The sequence below is a fragment of the Mycteria americana genome, chromosome 8 (genome assembly GCF_035582795.1).
Source record: "Mycteria americana isolate JAX WOST 10 ecotype Jacksonville Zoo and Gardens chromosome 8, USCA_MyAme_1.0, whole genome shotgun sequence".
Lineage (NCBI taxonomy): Eukaryota > Metazoa > Chordata > Aves > Ciconiiformes > Ciconiidae > Mycteria > Mycteria americana.
Window position 1 is genome coordinate 20,857,811 of NC_134372.1, and position 20,038 is coordinate 20,877,848.

General features: G+C 49.7%; 1 protein-coding gene across 5 annotated transcripts in view; it reads right to left on the bottom strand.

The window, feature by feature from the left end:
• Nucleotides 1-13,355, bottom strand: part of SIL1 (SIL1 nucleotide exchange factor) — a 103,134-nt gene extending 89,779 nt beyond the window's left edge. For 2 of the 5 annotated variants that reach the window (XM_075510073.1, XM_075510068.1), the window contains exons 1-2: nucleotides 13,315-13,355; nucleotides 8,776-8,944 (exon numbers count right to left, since the gene is read on the bottom strand). The gene's annotated coding sequence lies outside the window, so the exon portion shown is untranslated. Of the gene's footprint in view, nucleotides 1-2,075; nucleotides 2,121-4,371; nucleotides 4,391-8,775; nucleotides 8,945-13,314 lie in introns of those variants that run through there. The other 3 variants (XM_075510070.1, XM_075510072.1, XM_075510069.1) reach the window with 3 other exon arrangements.
• Between the last annotated feature and the right edge of the window lie 6,683 nt (nucleotides 13,356-20,038).

Sequence of the window (20,038 nt, forward strand, 5' to 3'; positions counted from 1 at the left end):
AAGGGTCGTGAAGAGACACTCAAAGAAGCAGTAAACCTTCCAAGCAGTAGGACTGCTCCCAGTCCACAGGTCCCTCCTGAGCTCCATGACCATGCTCACTGCTCTTCAGAACTGTGGGGTTCAATCAGGAGCAGTAGCAGTACCTTAGCTCCATCCCATTGCCTCTCAGCCACAGCAAAGGTAGGCTCCAGCAGCCCAAAACCTAGACTGGGGAAGGCGGAAAACAGAGACGCAACCAGAAGCAAGTGGTTTTCCTCTGTGATTTTCTCTTCCAAGGGACGACGACTGTGTTGTAACCTCAGCACCCTTCCATCCAAAAGAAAAGACGCACTGTTTCTCATCTGGAGTTTGGACCAACAGCAGGAGACTCAGCAACTTAAGAGGAACATCCTTTTGTTAGAGAATATCCTATCAAGAGCCACTTTGTGGATGGGCATATCTCAGTAGCTGAGCAGCACCAGTCCATGATGGGTCCTTTCTTTGGCAGTCCTGGCTGTCGCTGCATCTGCTGCCTCTGCAAACACCACACAACGCACCCAGGCAGTGAGAAGCAGCAGCCAAAGGATACAGTGATTTTCGTGCTCCCTTTCTTGGCCTTTGCTGTACGTCTACTTGCAAAGCGAAGGAGGACTCTCGAAATCTGCCTGCCTGCTGTAAGAGCTAACAGCAGGCTGTTAGCCACTCATACTCTTTAAGCTCTGTTGAAAGATGCATCTGCAGCACCTTTCTCTCTGCTCAGAGAGCAGAACATCCTGAGCGGCTTCCTCTACATCCTGGTGATGCCACAGCCTCATCTTGCCACATCAGGCAGGGAGATGGCAAGTCCATCACAGGACTGTCAAGCCACATTTGTACGGAGGGGGCTCCTTCCATGAAGGCCACAGACTTCAGCTGTCCCCTCCTGCAAGCAGATTTTACCACGCAATGGACAAACCATTCTGCAGAGCATCTCCATCAGCTGCCATCTAAATACAGCTGCCATGCAAATCAAGGCTGTTTGTGACTTGTGACACAATGACTTCCAGTGACCGCAGACGTCACACGTTGAGACAAGTTTTGGCACTGACCCCGATCCAGAGAGTGAGAAATCTCAGTGCACCCAGAACTAGGCAGGGACGGTTACTCACATGTAGAAGAGTTTGCAGCATCAGGGTCAGACCACATATGTTTTCTGAGGCAAGGACCCTGTCATTTATGCATTAAATGGCACATTTATTCTGCTGTTCAGGAAGAAATAATAATTACAGCAGCCTCCAGTCTCCAGCTCTTTCAGTCTGTACTTAAAGAAAGAGCAAAAAAGGACCAAAGCAAACAGCACTTCCCCAAAAATCTCTGAACTGGCTTTTAGTTCCTGGACAAAAGAGGGCCAGCTGATGAACCGCTGCCTTTATTGTCCTGTCTAATTTCTATTTCATAACAGTAGCCAGGCACTGCAGGCAAAGCACTTCAGGAGGCAAAGCACCGCTCGGGTGGTTGAACAGCCCTGACCTTCAGCCTCCTGCCTCATCACAGTGCTCCAGGTGTGCCACGACTGCCCAGAAACATGTTGCCTGCGGTGCTTTCTTCTTTAATTGTAGGCTAAGGAGCACTGAGCCAGCCCGGGCATCTGGCAGGCTCTATGTGGCTAAGTGCTTTCGAACGGCGCTGGAGGAGCCAGGACATGCCGGTGGGTCCATCCATGCGCACGGCTACAAGATGCTCTCTCACAAACACATTTCTAGCACACATAACTCTCCTAATCAAGCAGTCAGTCCTGTTTCAGTGGAGATTTACAGAGAGTTTTTTTTCCTCTCAGAAGCAATAATAGATGGACAGCAGGAAAGAGAAGAAATTTATGAACGAGTAATTATTCCCAAAGTTGCAAATAGGAGCAATTCCTCACCCTGAGACAACTCTGGAAAACAAGATTAAAATGCTTAGGGGACATATTCTCAAAACTGCAGGTAACAGAACAGATAAAATGCATTTACAGTATCTCACAGGGGACGTGTACTTTTTATTCTGCTGAGGAATGTAATAATCCACTTCTCATTACAGAGTTAAAAGGGTGCCCTAAAAAAGGCAACTTAACAAACTATCTTTAATGGCAACTGGGTCCAGTTCCAGAAACACAGGCTCTCCTCTTCTGCCCCACACACCAAAGCACAACGAGAAACATGAGCACCTGCAGGAACACCTAGCACATAAGCAACATTAATAATCTATGCAAATAGCACAATTTAACAACCAGCAAAAAGGAGGCTGGAATGGGAGGTGGGCTAAAACAACACTCCCTCTGCTGACACTTTCTAAGAGGAGGAGAACGGCAGGCTTGCCTTCCCCAACTTCCTCGGTGCCCGCCAACCCACGGCTGCCAGCTAACAGACTGCGCCTGAAGTATCCGCCAGCAGAAACAATTTGTCATATGTCAGATCAAATAAACTCTTATGAGACCACTGTACTCCCTGAAGCAGACGGCTGCCAAATTCCAAAGGAGAAATCCAAGAAACCTAGCTGGCCGGTGTCAGACCCAAGTGCTTACAAAGACCAGTACACTTTTCATTTTTAAAACACATCCGTACAACACAATCTGTTCCTGTGCAGCACTCCCATGCGAGGCAGCCATCAACAATATCCATTATTAAAAAGAATTCGGTGTTTAAATTATCACTCTGGGCTGAAGCTCGTCATAGTCCAGAAATTTCACGTTCCTCATCCAGCAGCACAGCATCTCGCTCATCCTAGGAGGGCATTAAGAAAGCTAATGTTTGTCAAAGAGCCTTGGCGCAGTAACGCACTGTGATAGATTATCATCTGCCTAAGCAAGTGCTCCTCCCCTCCCAGCCAGCCTCACACTCTCTCACTAGAAGTGAATTCCCCAAAAATTGAATTACAGATTACTTTTTTCTTTTAAGTAGTCCTAGAGCCCTTTTTTTTGTTCAGTCCCCAGCACTATCACAGCTTCCCATGCCCTGGGCTTCTGTCACTCCAGACCTTGTGTCAAGGCCCCTTGTGGGTCCCCCGTTTGCTGCACGGTCCTGCAAGAACGATTAGAGCACAGGCCCTGGACTCTCCAGCGCCGACTCTGCTGTGGGGCACGTTGTTCTCTCTCTGTTATCCAGCTGGGCAGGAGAGCGAGCCCCTAAACCTGCTCTGGGCACATCTACCAGATTTAATCACGCCAGTCAGTACCCATGGGGAACTCAAATCACTCGCCTGCTCCTGCAAAGACCAGGCTCAAGCGCCTACTGGTCTGCACAGAGAGCAAATCCCTCAGCCCAGGGGGCTCAGCCGCCAGCTCCAGATGTTCCAAATGCCAGCATGCTTCATCTGGGGTCAGCCACCTGAGCCCCACCACAGCCAGGAAATCTGCTCCTTCCATACAATATGAATAATGGCCTTAGAATAGTTTGTCTGCCCAAGGTTCCTGGGTGGGAAGCTTGACCATCCCACAAAGAAGGTTAGCTTATCGCAAAATGAGAGAGAACGGAAGAAGGGCAGGAAATCCAAAGGAAGGATGAGGGAAGTAGGAGACACTGCCTCAAGTCACCAAAAAGCAACTGCTTGCCCCAAAACCCAGCAACAGAACCTCGAGTGACACTATGTATCAACAAAAGGAAGTGAGAAAAGGGAAAACCTGGCAGCCTAAAGCAAGGAAACAACAGAAGAACAAGGTGGCAGGCACAGGGCATTTTCCTTGGTATTGGTAGTACCAGCACAAACCCTCAGCTGCGTGGGGTTTTTTCCAGAATTTATTTAAAGAGCATCTGATGCCTCATGACAAGTTATATTTAGACACTATTTTATCCGTACCAGGACTCCTCTCCAGCCACAGGGACAGGCATCAAGCACAGGACACTGTCTTGCCAGCCTTACTTGGACAGGATCGTTGTCTCCTACAAGCATCTTACCCAGTGCAGAAAACACCATCAGCCAGTACGCGCACCAGGAGAGCTGTAAAGTACTCGTGGCACTGCTTTCCAGCAAGGAGCAAAACACAGGCTGTTACTGTAATGCAGGAAGTGTTAAACCGAGATCTCATGGAGGAGGAGGTTAGCAGACACAAGTCTGTCATTTACAGTGATGCTGTTCAGGCACTTACAGCTGCAGAGACACCAGTCGAAAGCCAGGTTCCCACAGCCTCTCCCAGGCTTTACACGCTCTAATTTCCACCCAACAGCTCTTTGGACAATGACCCACCCTGGGTCAGCCGGCAGCGAGCAGAGCCAACATCAGGCACAGCCAGCCTGCGCCCCCAGCCACCCCGCTGCCGTGGCTCGGGATCCATTTGCAGGGAGGTTAAGCAGGCAAAGCTTTAGGCATCAATCCAGGACACAGCTTGAACTCACATATCTGAAGAGAGGACAGGGGGTCCTCCTCTAAAAAATTTACCTTTTTTTCGGCTCTCTGACTTGGAGAAATTTCAGAGAGAAATCAAAGGGCTGTAGTGCTGGGGGAGTCCAGGGCAACCGCACTGTTTCCTCAGCAAATTCTGGTTATGTTTCTAAACAATGGAAAATTTCCCAAACACTAAGAGAACAAAACCCACACTAGCCACCAGAAACCAGCCAGAACTCAACCATGCTTCAGCCAGCAATCTTGCTCTGCTCCTCAAGCAATGCTCTGCACAAACCCAAACAAAAGGAGCCCATTTACATCATCACCAATGAATTTCTTTACCCCTAGAAAACTTGTACAAGTGCCATGCTTCTGAGTGCCATTATGATTTCCAACAGCCTCCCGCTGATGTGGAACAGACTTTCCAAGCTTCTCTGCATACATTTTGTACTTGATTACCCCATGCTTGCTGGAAGAAAAGGAACGAAACGCACTCAAGAGCCACTTGCTTTTTCCCGATTTGGGTACAACAATGTCAAATGCAACAACATCATTTTTACCTCCCAGCAACCTCCCTGCGCCAGTGCTGGCACACACCACATCCAGGCACTGGAGACAGGCATTTCCCACCGAAGGAATGAGAGCCTCATACCCAGCCCTTTGGTTTTGTAACCCTCACAAGGACCCATCTCTACAAGCCATAATGCATTAAGCAACACAATATTCAAAACTAAGTCCAGAGCTTGCAGCAGAACCTAGCTCACCCAAGGCTCCTGCTGGAAACTTTCCATAGCATAAGAGTTTATTATTTGGGCAGGAATAGATCAAGAAAATTTATAAAGTCAGAATAAGAAGAAAAAAACTCCCCCTAAAGTGAGTAACTGCACCAAAGCTGCAATCGTGAGCAGGCCGAGTACATTTTAAGGGCTATACATTATCACTTCCACAGTCTTGGAAAAGAAAATGGAGTGACTTTGTTCTGTATGCATATTGTCCACCATTTGTTATTGTCTGTCTATTGATGCTTACTCGAAAAACAAAATTTAATTAAACCCCACAGTACTGCATAGCCTGCCTTTGAAATATGCCCGCATTAGCGGATCATTACAGTAAATGAAATACAGCTTCATATCGTATTTTTCAAATAACGTCCTAAAACATTTACAAATTAAATAATACTCTTGCAGAGAGAAATTAAGAGACACAGTGTTTAGCAAGGGCAAAGAGATGTTTACAGATGAAGTCTGAAATGAGACGCGGAGGCAATGAGGCAGAGAGGTGCTGGAGGGCTCTTCTAGACCTTGTTGAGACGGTTCTCCGTGTACCAGAAACTAGGCAAAGAGCACACCAGTGCTAGGCAAGCAGAAAGGGCAGCATCCCCAAACCCCCAAGGAGGTTTCAGCACAAGCTCATTCAGGGTCTGGGGTGCGCTGGCACAGTCTGCCAAGCCAGGGAGGTGCCTGTGCTCCTCTGCATGCAGGAGAGCTCAATGCACCTACGCACCCTTTGTGTCCTTTGCAAACACAGCCAGAGCCGTACCAGTCATAGGGAAGCGAACCCTTGCAACCGACTCAGAGCAGTGAAAATCCTGACTCTTAATGGGCTGAGAAATGGGATGCAGAAAGTTGCTTTTGTGGCAGGATGAGAAATACACTGCTAATATTTACCGGGAGCAGAAAACAAAGGGAGCTTTGGTTTCTCAGGGTAAGTAAAAGCACAAGCAGGTTAGTGAGTCAGCATTGGTCATAGCGGCAATGCCTGATGTTGAGCAAAGCAAAGCAGCATGTTAAAAAGCAAGTGAATATTACATGAGCCTCACAGCTCGGGCTTGAAGAGATCCAAGATTTGTCTTTTCCTTAATAGCATCTGGGGCGATGCCAAGTGTTCTTTGACAAATTATCTACTCCGAGAAATCATTTTCCCTAAACAAGGGTAGCCCATTACCACATCCTTCGTCATGTGAGCCTGGAAAAGGCTGTGCCCTGCAGCTCCTATGGCCCCATCTCCATGGTGATGCACCAATGGAGGTACCGACTCCAGCAAGAAGGCAAACCTCCCCCAAGAAAAGGCTGAAGATGGCAGAGCTCTCACTGGCATGAGCCCTGGAGAAAGCGTGAGAAGCATGCCAGCCTACAAGCAGGCTGGAAATGAAGAAGAAAACCTTGTAAGGGCACCTCCGGATCCATTTTACAGGAAGACAGTAAAAGATTCACAGCTGCTGCCCATGCCAGGGATCAGCAACCGACACCTGAATTCCCATAGGTCCTGCTGAGTTCTCATCAGCCTGTGAATCTAGAGGAAAAACTTTCAGCCTGGCACATAATCATTGAAAACTGTTGACTTCCAGCCTATGTGGGGCTTCCTCTGCAGCAAGGATCCTTCTCTGTGAATCAGGGACTCCTCACCAAATTCACATCACAAAATTAAAATGAACATCTGCAGCAAGGGGCGATCCATTATGCATCACCTTATCAGTCCTACAATAATAATGAGCACTGGGACCTCAAGACACTACACAGCACATAGCAAGGTTGGGCAAAAACCACTGGAATATAGAAAATGCAGCCCAGGATCCTTCCTAAAGGAAAAATACGGTGGTAGAGAGGCACTGGGAGTGCCATGGAAGAGCTAGCACACAGAGCATCCTTCCTGCACTGGGGATGGAGACTCCAACAAGGCTGTGCAGGTCCAAACTGCAGAAGGCAAAGTACAGCTCTCGTACACCAGCAAGACAGCTGGCTCCTACCTACTGACATGCTCCCCTCACCTCTCACACCAAAGCCTCCGTCGGGATCAACAACTCATGTCTGCTCACCTGCACGCCTCCACACCCGCTCTCACATCAGTGGACAGCATAAAAGCTGCCCAGCAGCACTCAGGCAGATTCAGGCTGGCTTTGTGCTTTCCAGGCTGTGCCAAATCCTCCCTGACACTTAAAAGCAGCACAACTGGCTTGCATAAAAGATGAAGATTGCTGAGCCTCCTGCAGCCTTCCTGAGGTGAGAGCAACCTGTGCGTGCTGTAATCATCAGGCAGCGGGAATGTGCCAAAACCAGGGCGGCTAGACTGCAGAGCGACCTTAAAAATGACCAGGCTTCACATTTATGGGTATTTTAAGAAATGTGCTCGTCTACAGCTCACCAGCCCTTTTCTCCACCTCTGAACATACCGAGAATGAGGTTTGAACATTTAAAACAGACCAGACTGTTACTCCCAGTTTGCTGGAGGAAATAAAAGAAATGGGATGTCCGACAGGGAAGAAGGGGTACAGCCCAAACACCTCTGAAAGTGCCCTACTTATGCAGTTCAAGGTTAAACATCCCATTTGCACTAATTTCTGATTCTGCCTCGCTCAAAAGCCGCGCCAGGTAATTAGAATCATTATAACTATTATTAGACCATAATATTATTATAGCATTTTTGCTACACTTGACATCTGTTGGCTGATAGATTTAACTGGTACATAAGAAATAATTGCGCGTAGATTTCTTGCAAATGAGCACCAACACGGAAGACACTAAAGCGTTCTGTGTTGAAAAAGTTAATTTTATGGAAGCATGCTTGAAATAAAAATTCTAAAATTAACAGTTAAACCTTTAAAAACTCTCATTAAAGAAACTATTTGGGTTTAAAGTAGGCAGCCGTTAAAAAAATCCTGACTTCTCTTTAGATGCTTAAAGGCATACACCTGGCTCGGTATCTCCTTCAGATAAACATCTTCTTCCCACCTATTCCAGTGACCCAGAGGTTTCTAAATCGTCCTTCCACCTTCCTTCTCCTCTCTCTGCAGCAGGGTTTTGAATTATTTGGGCAAAGAGTCTGACTGCGCAGAGAACCAGTAAAATCAGAACTCTTACAACCTGCTCACCGAAAATCCTGTAGAATTATCAGCAAACACACATCTAGAATAAAATACAGCTTCTTGCATCCCACGAAGCCCAAAGGGCTTTGCAAACCGGACTCGGGATGCAATTTATCCACCACTGAGATTCAGCCATAATCCAGAGAGGAACACCACCTTTCCACCAGTATTTAACTACAGCATGCAGCCCCCCCGGAGAGAAGAAAGCAAGAATCCAACAGAAACCACAAGAATGCTTTAGGGAGGCTGAATTTTCTCCCCTGGAACGGAAATTTGGTCAGAGCACCCACCATCAGCCATGGACCAATAAAGGAGAACAAACAGGGCACAGCTTCTCCATCCTGTTGATGTCGTCCTTGAAGCACAGCTTGAGCGAACAGCTGTGGCTGGGTACCTCAATTTACCAGCCTTGAGAGGTGGAAGAGATAAAAGCCACAGAGGAACCCTGTGTTGTCCTTGAATTCAGCGTGGCCCAAATTTCACCCCACAGTTACACTGATGTGCAAAGAAAGATGGTATTGTGGGTGGAAGCGCACTTCAGAAAAGGACCAACCTCTTAAAATTCAAAAAGCTGAACACAGCAGCTCAGTACTTACAGAACTCAGGGGCAGTTAGAGCTGGTCCTGTTTGGACAGTGACATTTTCTCCAGTTAATGTATTTCAGTTAAAGTAACTCCCCCTCATTAAGCTTAGTTTGTGCTGCAAAGGTGCCCAGCAGAGCCCTGGTGGAACAAGGTATCCTGCAACTGCTCCCACAGCCACACACTATTCAGGGATAAAAATGAATGTAATTAATTTTTCCAGAGCAAGTCTTTTTTTTTTCCCAGAGCAGAGCAACCACACGAGGAAATTTGAATTGCTTGAGGAGAAAGATGTATTTTTACTACCTTAGTCACATACAGACAAGCCTAACTTTCACTGAGGACAGACTCATGGAGAAGGAAAGGGAAGCAGGACACTACAGACACAAATTCCCCCCATGCATACCCCTCTGTTACCAAAGCAGAAACACCCGGGGAGCTCTTGGTGGAAAGCAAGGCTGAGCAACCAGAGGACTGCCTCTGAGCAATGCCAGTCCTAGCGAGCACCAGTGAGAAGCTCCGGTTAAAAGAGGTTCATGAAAGCTCTTGAAAAATCACCTGAGTCTTCAGAAATGGGGTACAACTCCCCTTCTATAGAAATCTGCCCGTCACACCTCTGACGAGCACAACGGCATTAAATCAGGCTTTTCACTCTATCCACCTGACACTCTCAGGCAAACCAGAGGAACTCGGACTAGGCGAGCTCACCTTAACGAGGCACAGTGCTCATTACTAACTAAGGAAGAAAAAAAAAACAAACAAGCAACTCCCCCATACACACACTTTAGGGGTAGCTATCAATGATTCCCTGTCACAACAGGAGCAACCCTCATGTATGGGCCCTTGGAGCTCAGTGCAGGTCTGCTTCTATTTATCCTTTTCATTAATGGCCTGAACAATGAAAGAGAAAGTACTTCTATAAAACCTGAAAGGATGCCCAGCAGTTAAGAGCTGGAAGCACTCTGGAGGTCATGATCAGCATTGGTAAACTGAAGAAGAGTTCCAAAAACACCCACAAATGAATATAAAGAAAAGCAAGGAAAACAGTGCAAAGAACCACACTTAGAAACAACAAAACCAAAGATCAAGCACACAAATACAGCACAGGGGAAAGCTTTCTGGACAGAGGTAACGCTGAGGAAAACCAGGGACTGGACTAAAAATGTGATGTGTCAGCGCTGTGATACCACAGCTCCAGCTGCAAAGAGCTAAACATTATTCTGTGATTTAAGAACATAAAATTCCTAATTCTGGGCTGGAAGGCCATGCTCAGTGCTGGGTACCACCCCTAAGAAAGTCGCAGACAAACTAGAGGGTCTGGGCAACAAGTGGAGCACTCGGCCACGTAAAACACACAGCCCCATAGCAGCTGTTGAAGGGTTTTCTCCATCCCTGCTCCTCTCCAGGGGTGTTACCAGTTCTCAGCATTTAACAGCTGTTTACAAGAAGGACAACCATCCGCTGGGCTCCCCAGTCTCTGAAGACAAGAGACACTGCGGTCTGCTTAATTTGCTGCACAGGCAAGTTAGACAAGGTATCAGGCGCTCTGAGACCAGGATTTCAAGTCCCAGAGGGAACTTGCCCCCAGTTCAGATCTGCACAAACATCCACCGCTCTGAGAATCTCTCACCTTCCTCAGGACACAGGCGTGGACAAGAAGGCTTTTCCAGCCCTGCATTTCATTTCAGCATCCTCCATCTGGCCAATCCTACACCGTTACAGCAGTGACACCTTAGAGCTAAATTAACAGCCTTCTCTTCCCCAAAATACAATAGAGCTCCTGCCGAAAGGGCACCCACACAGCAACACAGAACAAGCACAGTCATAACCATTTCAATTCACATCTTCATTACCTTTCATAAATGAAGCTCTTCAGCTTAATTTGCCACCAAGCTACTTTGGCAGTGAAGATGGCCTTCCCACACACTGTAGGGCGAGGGATGCTGACCTGGGCTGCCTGTGGGGAAGGGCAAGGCTTCCCTCCTCCCCCTCTTACCCCCAGACAGCCTCACCGACCTGTGCGACAGGCAGTAGCCCGTAAGGGTCACCACCCAGGTGAGCGGGCAGGCCTTCCTTACCCCAGACAGAATAATGTGAGACAATGATTGCTGAAAGCAATTGAAATCATTGAAACAAGGTGTTTCAAAGCAGGCGAGAGCAGCTGTGCCTGCACAGCAGATGCCATATGCACACAGCTGCACCAAACCCCGACTGAAGGCTCTGTGAGAAATCTGGCAAGGGGGCAAGATCTACAAATCTTTAGCAAAAGCGGGGCTTAACTTCCAGGAACATTTAAGATTTCCCAGTGACTCGAGAGAATTTGGGGGTTTTTTTTGAGTCAGAGCTTTAGGAGCAAGCTGCCTCGTGAACCACAGCCAGAAAAGATTTGACAAAGCCTTCGTTAGCACGTGCTGTCTCCTTTCACAGGGCTCTTTCCCAGAAGATCCCCAGTGTTGTGTCATTTTTCACTTCAGGTGCTAAGAATATCTGCGTGTTAATGAAAAATAATAACTAGCTTTATAGGGAACGTATCAACAAAGCGCTCGACAAATCTTAATTAAAGCTGATTCACCTACTTCATGAGTGCAAGTTAAACATTATTTCTCAGAGGGGAAAGCTGAGTGGTAAGAGAGCTGAGGTGGGTTACAAAAGCCACAAAGGGAGACAGCAGCAGAGAGGATTAGCACACAGAAAGGCTGACTATTATTCCTAAATTTATCCCAATAATCCACTGCCTTGCAAATTCTCAGGATATAGTCGATGTGCTTTCAACCACACCTGCCTAGCTTGACCACATCTGTATTTAAGTAGTCTTCTATTTCCTTGCTAAGTAAGAGCAGACAGAGAGAGGGTTTGGGGGTGCTTGAGAGTTTTTCAGGTGTTTTATTGCTCAGGCTAAAGAAATTCTTAACTGTAAAAAAAGAGAAGTTGGCGACAGTAGCACCAGCACTGGTCTTGTGCTGCTTTAGGGGAGGGGGACGGCATTGCAGGTTCAAGGGCTGTTCTGGGAACTCGTTAGAAATTGCCAGGTTCCAGCTTATTTCTTTAAAAGGATTGTATTTGTATCCCTTCAAATCTAGCAACTACATGGTCACATGGATGGCAGACCCCAGGAACTTGCAGACACTGCTCTCACCACTGTTAGCTGCACTTCTACATTAAAGTTTCTGGGACAGTATTTTGGATGCTTCCACCATGGAAATGCCTTGGAGGCTGCTGAAAAATACCTATGCGGTCCAGGCTTAAGGCAGGGTTGGGGGAAAGAAAAGAGAGGAAAAAAAGTCCATCCTTTAATAATGCTACTTCCAGAGCACAAACGAATTCAAGAGGATCACACAGAGCAGAAACACCGTGGTAGCACGTTCGGTAAACAACAGGGTGTGTCATTGGCTTCTAACGCCACTGTAGAGACTTATCTGCACTTAAAAGGGTTTCTACCACAGCTGTATGCCAGAGCAGCCTCCTTGCACAGACAGCTCTACCAAAAGAAATGCCTGTGCCAATTACACTACTTTGGCAAGCAAATTAAACAGTATCAGTGAAGTCACACTTTCTGCCTCTAAGCCATCTTTGTACTAGGTTAGTTCCATCAGCGAAACACTGTAAAATAAATAACTTGCCCCTGAGAAATTGTGTCTACGTAACTTGTTAGCACAAACCCAGGCCATCTTGAGAGGCGGGTAGTGTTGATTATTTGTCAAAGATTACTTCTAATGCAAGTGTTAGTCAAGCACCTAAGTTAAACATTTTAAGGCAATATTCCAAATAGTGTTTATATACAAAATCCCATTTGCTCAGTTTTCACTCCTTAGCTTTGTGCAACATGTATTTTCACTAGTTTTCCAGCGAGAGACATATGCAAGCTTGTACCAAAATAATTAAAGTTTAAGAATTCAGGCCTTGTGTTACTGAGTGCATACCCTAAAGAAAAATCCATTTTAAGGGTCCAGCGCTACACCAAAGGCACCAGGACACTTTTATTCCACAACTGCCCACGTGCAAGGGGGGCCTGAGGTCACCCAGCCTGTCCTCATGCTCAAGGCAGAATCCAAACTGCTCCTGTTTTGTTGAACTCGTTGTATTTAAAACCGTTCAGTGTAAGGGATCCTTGTCTGCCCGGGGATCCTGCCCCACACTTTGCAGGTAAGTGCCCACCACAGGGCCCTGATTTTTGGTCACTTCTAGAACACGACAGCCCAGGCAAGCTGCCTTTACTTCCCAGCCTTGCCCAAAGAAGGCCACCACCCCCGGGCTTAGGGCAAACGCCGTTACCACACCCCCAGAAGCAGCTCTCCAGGCTCTGCGCCCTCAGAGCCTGGGCAGGGCCCCCTCTGGGGGAAAGCTGTGCGGCGGGCAGCCCCCCGCCCCGGCAAGGCCTCACCGCCGGCTCCCCTCGAATGAGGGCACCGGTAGGACACGCTTCGGCGCGGGAGGCGAGGCTCAGCCCCACAGGGCCCGTACGCGGCCCGGTCCCCCGGCACCGAGCGGCGGCCCGAGCCGGGGGTGCCAGGACAGCGTCCCCCCACCGCGGGCCCAGCCACCCCCCCCACTCACCACTCCGCACTGCGCACGCTCCACTCGGCTCCCGCCCCCGCCCAACCCGCGCTGGCCGATGCAGCGGTCCCGCCCCGCCGTTGGCCCCGCCCCCGCGGGGGCCGCCCGCGCTTCCCGTGAGGCGGCGCCGCCAGCCTGGCATCGAGCGGGGCTGCCCCGCGTCCCGGGACGGGGTCGCCGGCTCCGGGAGCGGCCCGAGCGAGCGGTAGCGAGCCTCACCGGGCGTTCAAGAGACGCCCTAGCTGTGGGCAAACAGCCTGTTCCGGACAGCGGACACCAGCCCCGCCGAGGCAGTGCCAGGCCCTGAAGCAACTCGGTCACCCTGAGGGAGGGACTGACTTGACTGTCACCTCTCCGTACCGGTTTTAGGGGAAAAGGGTAAAATAAATGGCTTTTCTAAATGCCATCTGCTTTCTTCCGGGGTGGCTATACACCGCAGCTGTCTGCGTGCGGAGTCTGAGCACCGGAACCTTTGCTGGTCGTGCGTCGTCCCTTGAGCTTGCGTGGCACCGCGGGGATCGCCCTCCCCTCGATCGCCCTCCAGACAGCCCCAGGGTGCCGGCAGCGGGCGGCTCTGCTCGGGGGAAGCTGGGGTAGCAACAGCGGGGCACAGGGACAGCCCTGAGTCCCCAGATGTCGGTGATGCAGCCAGGGAAGGGTGCCTGGTCCTGTGGGCCTTTGCTGCTCTAGACTCGACCCGCCTGTGCTGGGGCATCCCGAGCTCCCCCTGTCCCTTGCGCCAGATGGGTGGTGAGGAAAAAGGAGGTGACATCTGCAAGGTTCATGAGAGTGGTTGGCCTGAGCCATCTTGTCTTCCCTGCCGCTGGCTGCTTCAGCACCCCCTTTATTTTTCACACCGTTTGAGGGAGGTAGTGAAGTTTCAGCTAAGTACAAGGGTGTTAATTCACAGCCTTGGCACCTAAGGTCCCCTGGACCGCACTGAAAAAGAGGTGATAAAGTCAGACTGGAAGGCATGGGGACTGCTGGGCTGCCGCAGGCGTGAGCCCACAGATCCCTTCTGCCTCATTAGCTCGCAGCACAGTGCTGATTAAAATCGGGTGCCAAAGCATTTCCCACCCCTCTCCCAGCCAGTGACTGAGGGACGGCATTGCAGAAATGACAGAAAAGCCACAGCCACGAGCTATGCAACCCTCCTCCCCGGCAAGGGCTGGGCTGTGGCTGAGGAACAGCTGATGCACGAGGATGCCTATGGGCTCCACTGCGCACCAGGCAGCGGCCAAAAACACCCTGGCAGCCCCAAAATTAAAGCTGCAATGCTTAATTATCCAGCAAAGGATGCTCAGTGACAGCAAGTGACAACTGACAGGATGGCACAGTGTAAAGGGACTGGCGGGAAGCTGTGCGCCCACTCACTCTGTCCCCTGAGCCAGTGTCCCCATGGCTCCACTCACCCATGCACCGAGCTTTGCTGCCAGCTTTGCTGCCACTGTGCTTTGCTGCCAGCACCCACAAAGATCCTGGAGGCAGGAGATTGATTGTAAGCAAATCCTAGCTTTCATTTCCAGTAAATGAAATGTTTTCAGTCTTTCCAGGTTGGATATAAGCACCTCAAAATCGGAATCCAGAAGCAAAACCCACAAAGCCCATCAGGAGTGCTCCACAGATTTATATGATTTTTCAGGCAGCTACGTGATTTCTGGCAAGGCATAACTCCTGTCCTGTGGATGCATGAAGGCACTGCTGTACTCCAGCCTCTTCCTTCTTCTTTTGGGGCTCTGGGCCCTCTTGGCTCCCGGAACAGCATTGCCACCAGCTCAGGATGGGGTTTAACCATCCGTCTCTGCTCAAACCCCACCATGGTTTCTCCGGTGGGGCAGGCGAGCTGGATCCAGCTCTTGTTTCTGCCAGGTGGAACAGCACTAACAGGATGATCAGCCATCTCTCTGAAGCCACAGTGAGCCATGTCTTTCGGGCACAGCAGGAGCAGCAATAAAACCCTTCCATGCACCAAAGTCAAGGCCGGTAGCCGGGCAGGGCTGGCCTCTCCTCTTCTTGCAGCCCAAGAGCCAAACGTAGGCTGGGGCACAGAGAAAAGGAGCTTCTCCCTGGCTACAGCCTAATGGCGACATGGCAGGGTGCCAGCACACCAGCCTCACTGCCCTGTGACAGCCCCAGGCGGTTTGGGAAGTCTAGCTGAGATGCTTGGTCCATCATCACAGAGAGAAGTGCTGCTGCATCCTCGGGCGATACCAGCCTAATCCTGCCGTCTGAAACCACTCACACATCAAAGAGATTAGAAAACATGCTCTGCATGTATTATCTTTTGCATTTCGAGTTACTCTGTTTGATCTGATGGGGTGGAGGTTTTTTTCCAAAGGTATTGGAGAAGATGGGTGTGAAAGAGTAATTTAGGCCTGGGAGTAATTTTTCACCAATGTACTTAAAAGACAGTCACAGCACTAGGAGGGAGGCCTAATTGTGGAGTTGTGTAATTAGTTTTTATGTCACTGCAATTATTCTGTTGGCTACATATAAAGAACATGGCAAAATGCAGCACTTAATTTTAAATCAAGACTTGATTCTCTTTTAGTAGGTAATTGATGTTGATCACATCGCTTAGCAGCGACTATAAAATGTGCTATTTAGATTGTAAAAGGATGGAGAAAAGGACTAAGCAGATAGGTAATTGATGGATCACGGCCTGCATTGGTGGGAAGCAGCATTAATCCATCAGACTTCAGTTGTCTTTGTTTCCAGCCACTTCTGGGCATCGTTAGTGGCCCAGAGCATTAATGAGTGCAGAGCCGCTGATCCCCACAGCATCATGTGCCACAGTAAATGGCCGTTCTGCCCCTGGACAGCAGCATCAACAGATGAATTTGCACTTAACGCAATTGATTCCTTGTGTTTAAATACCTCCTTTTAAGGGCAAGCTCTGCTCCAAGTGGCTGGGCTTTGAGCGTAGGGTGGGATTCAGGGCTGATCTCCCTGGGCAGAGCATCCTGCCCAGGCGTGTGCTGCGTCTGCCCGCTCCCCTCTCCCAGGCAGAGACCACTGGGCACTGCTGCCCAGGTCCCACAGGCTTCCTGCAAGCCCAGAGCCACTGGCATCCCCAAATACCTGCCACAGGGACCTTGGTCTTCCCTTATCAATAGCAGTCAGCTGTCTGAAAGAGGAAATCAGAAAAGCTGAGGATGCAGAAATGGGTTATTCCCTGCGAAACAGCACTGACAGCTTCTCGGTCAACAGCTTCACAAGTTTAACAGTGAACTAGGCTAAGGGGCCGGAAGAGTTGGGCCAGTCCTGTGCCTAAGCAGCAGCAAAGCAGCAGGGAGAGCTTGGTTCCCCCCACACAGGATGATACAAAACTTGCCCTTGCTCAGCACAAGCCCAGATCAATAGCCTGACACCGCACTGTCACGATAAAGTCAATAAAACTTTTCCTTGCCTTTGTGACTGACCCTAATTACTTGATTTCAAGAAATTGAAAATTCAGTTCGGTTCTCTTCCGGGCAGGAGCTGGAGGTGAGACGGTACAATCGCTGCAGGGATGGAGAGATCTGAGGTGACTCTTGGGCCACCAGGAATTCAGATTTTCTCCAGGAAAAGGCATGTGGGTTTGTGCCCGGGACCACTGCATGCTTGGCTGGAGCCACCTCCCCTCCTTGGGCTCCTCCTCGGGACCGTGCGGTTTCTCCACCAGCTCAGCCATGGCAATGTGTTCACAGGGCTCCTGCGCGGAGTAGCTGTCACCAGGAGGGTTTGATTGCCCTTTTCCCCCTGGGAGGATGCCAGGAGAGGAGGAGACACTCTCGCAGCCAGGGGAGCCTTTTCCAGGGCATCCCGGGTGAGCACGGGTTTGCTCCCATCCCAGGGCCAAGGCAGGCTGGGGAGGAGGACAACGAGGGATCAAAGGTGTCATTCGCCCGTATAAGCAGCAAACTCCACAGGCTACAGGAGACTCATTAGGTCGAGTTTCCAGGCAGCAGGTCTAGGCTTTGCGCTTCACGCTTGCACCAAAATAGATGGAGTTGTGGCCAGACAGTCACTGGGAAGAGGACTGTTGTTTGAAATGCCTTTCCCCTCTGGCCTTTCCTCCCTTCCTTCCACTCAGCCTTTTGTGTCATGCTGTAGCTCCAAAAAATTAGATGAAATTCAGGCTGCAGCAGGTGTAATTGTTTAATGACCTTCAGCTCCAGCGCCATGCTGCATCACCTCCCAGCCTGCCCTGGCCGGCCTTGCCACTGCCAGAGAGCTGGCGGCGGCCACTTTCCACTCTGAGATGATGAAACATGTCTTTACAACTCAAGAAGCGAGTCATGACCCAGTCTAAGTTCAGAGGAGATGATTTTTGCAGTGCAGATGCATCCAGAGAGGACAGAGGTGAACCCCAGGCTTGAGATGGGGTGGCATCACAGCTGCAGGGTTACCCTCCTTGCTTTTAAAAATGCTTTTTCTCACGCATTTTGCGTGCTGGGACCTGGGAGCTTTTGCAGGACCAGTTCTGCCATGTCAGCATCAGACTCCCTGAATTGCTGTAAGGATCAGATGGGTCCCACTTGCAGCCTCTCATCACCACCAGCCCAAATGCTATTTCATTCACTGAAAAAAAAAAAAAAAGACTCATCTGAGGGCTTTTGCCATCAATCCCTCAGAGGCTCCGGAGTGGTACATGGGATGTGATGAGCTGAGGGTCTGTCCCTGCTTGCGGGGAGGCTCTGCCAGCAGGGCCGGGGGCCAAAGCATGAGGGTTTCCAGGTGAACTGCTGCCTGTGCGGTGGCAGTGCAGCTCAGGGTCGGGATCCTGGTGGGCGTCAGTCCCTGATGACTCTTCTCCCTCTGGAACGCATCTGCAGGATGGCTCGGCCCTCGTGGGGCTTCAGCCAGGGGAGTGAGGGCAGGCTCTGCCTTATTTCAAGAGCCAGGCAATGCCAGATGACTCCAGCATTTCATTATGGGTTATTAACGATGCCGTTCATGACAGCCAAGAGGCTTGCCACACGCAGGCTTCCCTCTCTTGCTCCCGTTTGATATCAGGTTTGGATTAAATTAGATAAGGCAGCAACGGTGATCAATTCAAAGCTGCTTTCCTAGGAAGCCATGTACAAATGATTTATAAGCGGAGAGGAGAATAAAGCCTGTAGCAAGAGCAGAGGGACCTGGTGGGTGCGTAACTGGTGTGAAGGGAACATCAAGTTTTTAGTGCCACCAGCTTGGCTGCGATTGGGATGGGACTGTGTGGGCAGCAGTGTCCCTAGGGACCCTTTCTAAAAGCAGTCATCTCTAATGACCTGAGCAGGAGCCTTTCCAGGTGTCCAAGCAGGGATTTAGGTAAGAAAAAAAGTCATCGGCATGGGGTGCCAGAGGGGGACTGTGCAGGCAGCAATGGGCAACTCTATCCCCAGCCTCCTTCCCAGGGACACAGGGGCCCTAGGCACAGACTTGCAGTCCCAGTTATGCCCCAGCAGAGCAGCCTGGGCTGAGCCAGGCTCCCTTGGCCCACGGGCAGACGGTCCATCCCAGGGGCTGAAGGTTTCAGATCCTTGGAAAGCTCCCATCCCTGCCACTCCAGCTGCTGCCCCCGGGAGCCGCATCCCACACTGCCACCTCTTCTTATGTGCATTTGAAGCATCTCCACACCACAGCACACACGGGTTCAGGAGCAAGTGCAGGGATGATTAATAAAACACTTCCCATAAGGTGGAAACAAGGAGACCATAAATCTTGGTGGTGTCGCACACTTAAAGGAGAGGGGACAGTTATGAGCCATTATTCCCTGCAAAAATGGGCTTTAAATCATCATCCATCACCAATGCCCAGTGCTGGATACTCCGAAGTTGTCCAGAAGAGCCTTTGCGACTCCTTTCCACCACGGTGCGAGTGAGCCTGATGCTCATCACCTGCAGATATTTATTGCTCATCAGCACCCACATTCTGCTGCTGCTCACAGTACTTACCAGCATCTGGAAAGAAAACAGCCCAAGAAACACCAACAAGACCAAATGTGCTTTTTTTTTTTCTTTTTAAGGATCTCAGTTCCATATCCCCATAATGACCAGGCTGCAGTCTTTGGGAAAACAGCTGGGCACATCTGCAGCAGGGGTCACACGATGACAGGGCACGGGGTGCTCCGCAGAGAGAACCCACTGCCCCATCCTGGCAGCACAGCTGGGGAAATGAAGATGTTATCGAGCAGCAGCACGGCATGGTAATTGAAAGCCTTTTTACTGCTGGAAACTCTTGAGGCTGCCAGTCCCTTGGCTGAGCTGCTGCTTACCAACACTTTTTCATTTCCTCTCTGTTTCGTCTAAACTTTCCATCGGATTCCTCATCCATCTGAACTGCAATGATAAATATGGAAATAAAGAGGCATTTACGGCCCCTCTCCTGGGTTGGGTTTGTATATAAATAAGACATGCTCTCAAAATAAGCACAATAAATAAGCCTCCTCTCTGCAACTGCTGGCCCGGGAGCAGCAGGGTCTGCCAGGTGAAGCTTTTGGGGAAACTGGGTGGCAAAGAGCAGTGGGGGCTGCCAGCCACGTCTCCAGGTCACTTTGGGGAGAAAACATCAGCAAAAGGGACAGGGCAAGCAAGGCCCACAGGGATTTCTGTACAGAAGTAGAAGGGAAAAAGCAACATCTGAAAGGCTGAAAGTGTGAAGTATGAAGAAAGGCTTTAATTTTCACAAAATCTCTTAATCCATTAATCACAGGGAGACTTCTATATAGAAACCTCCCTCTCACTTAATACCATCTCAAGAT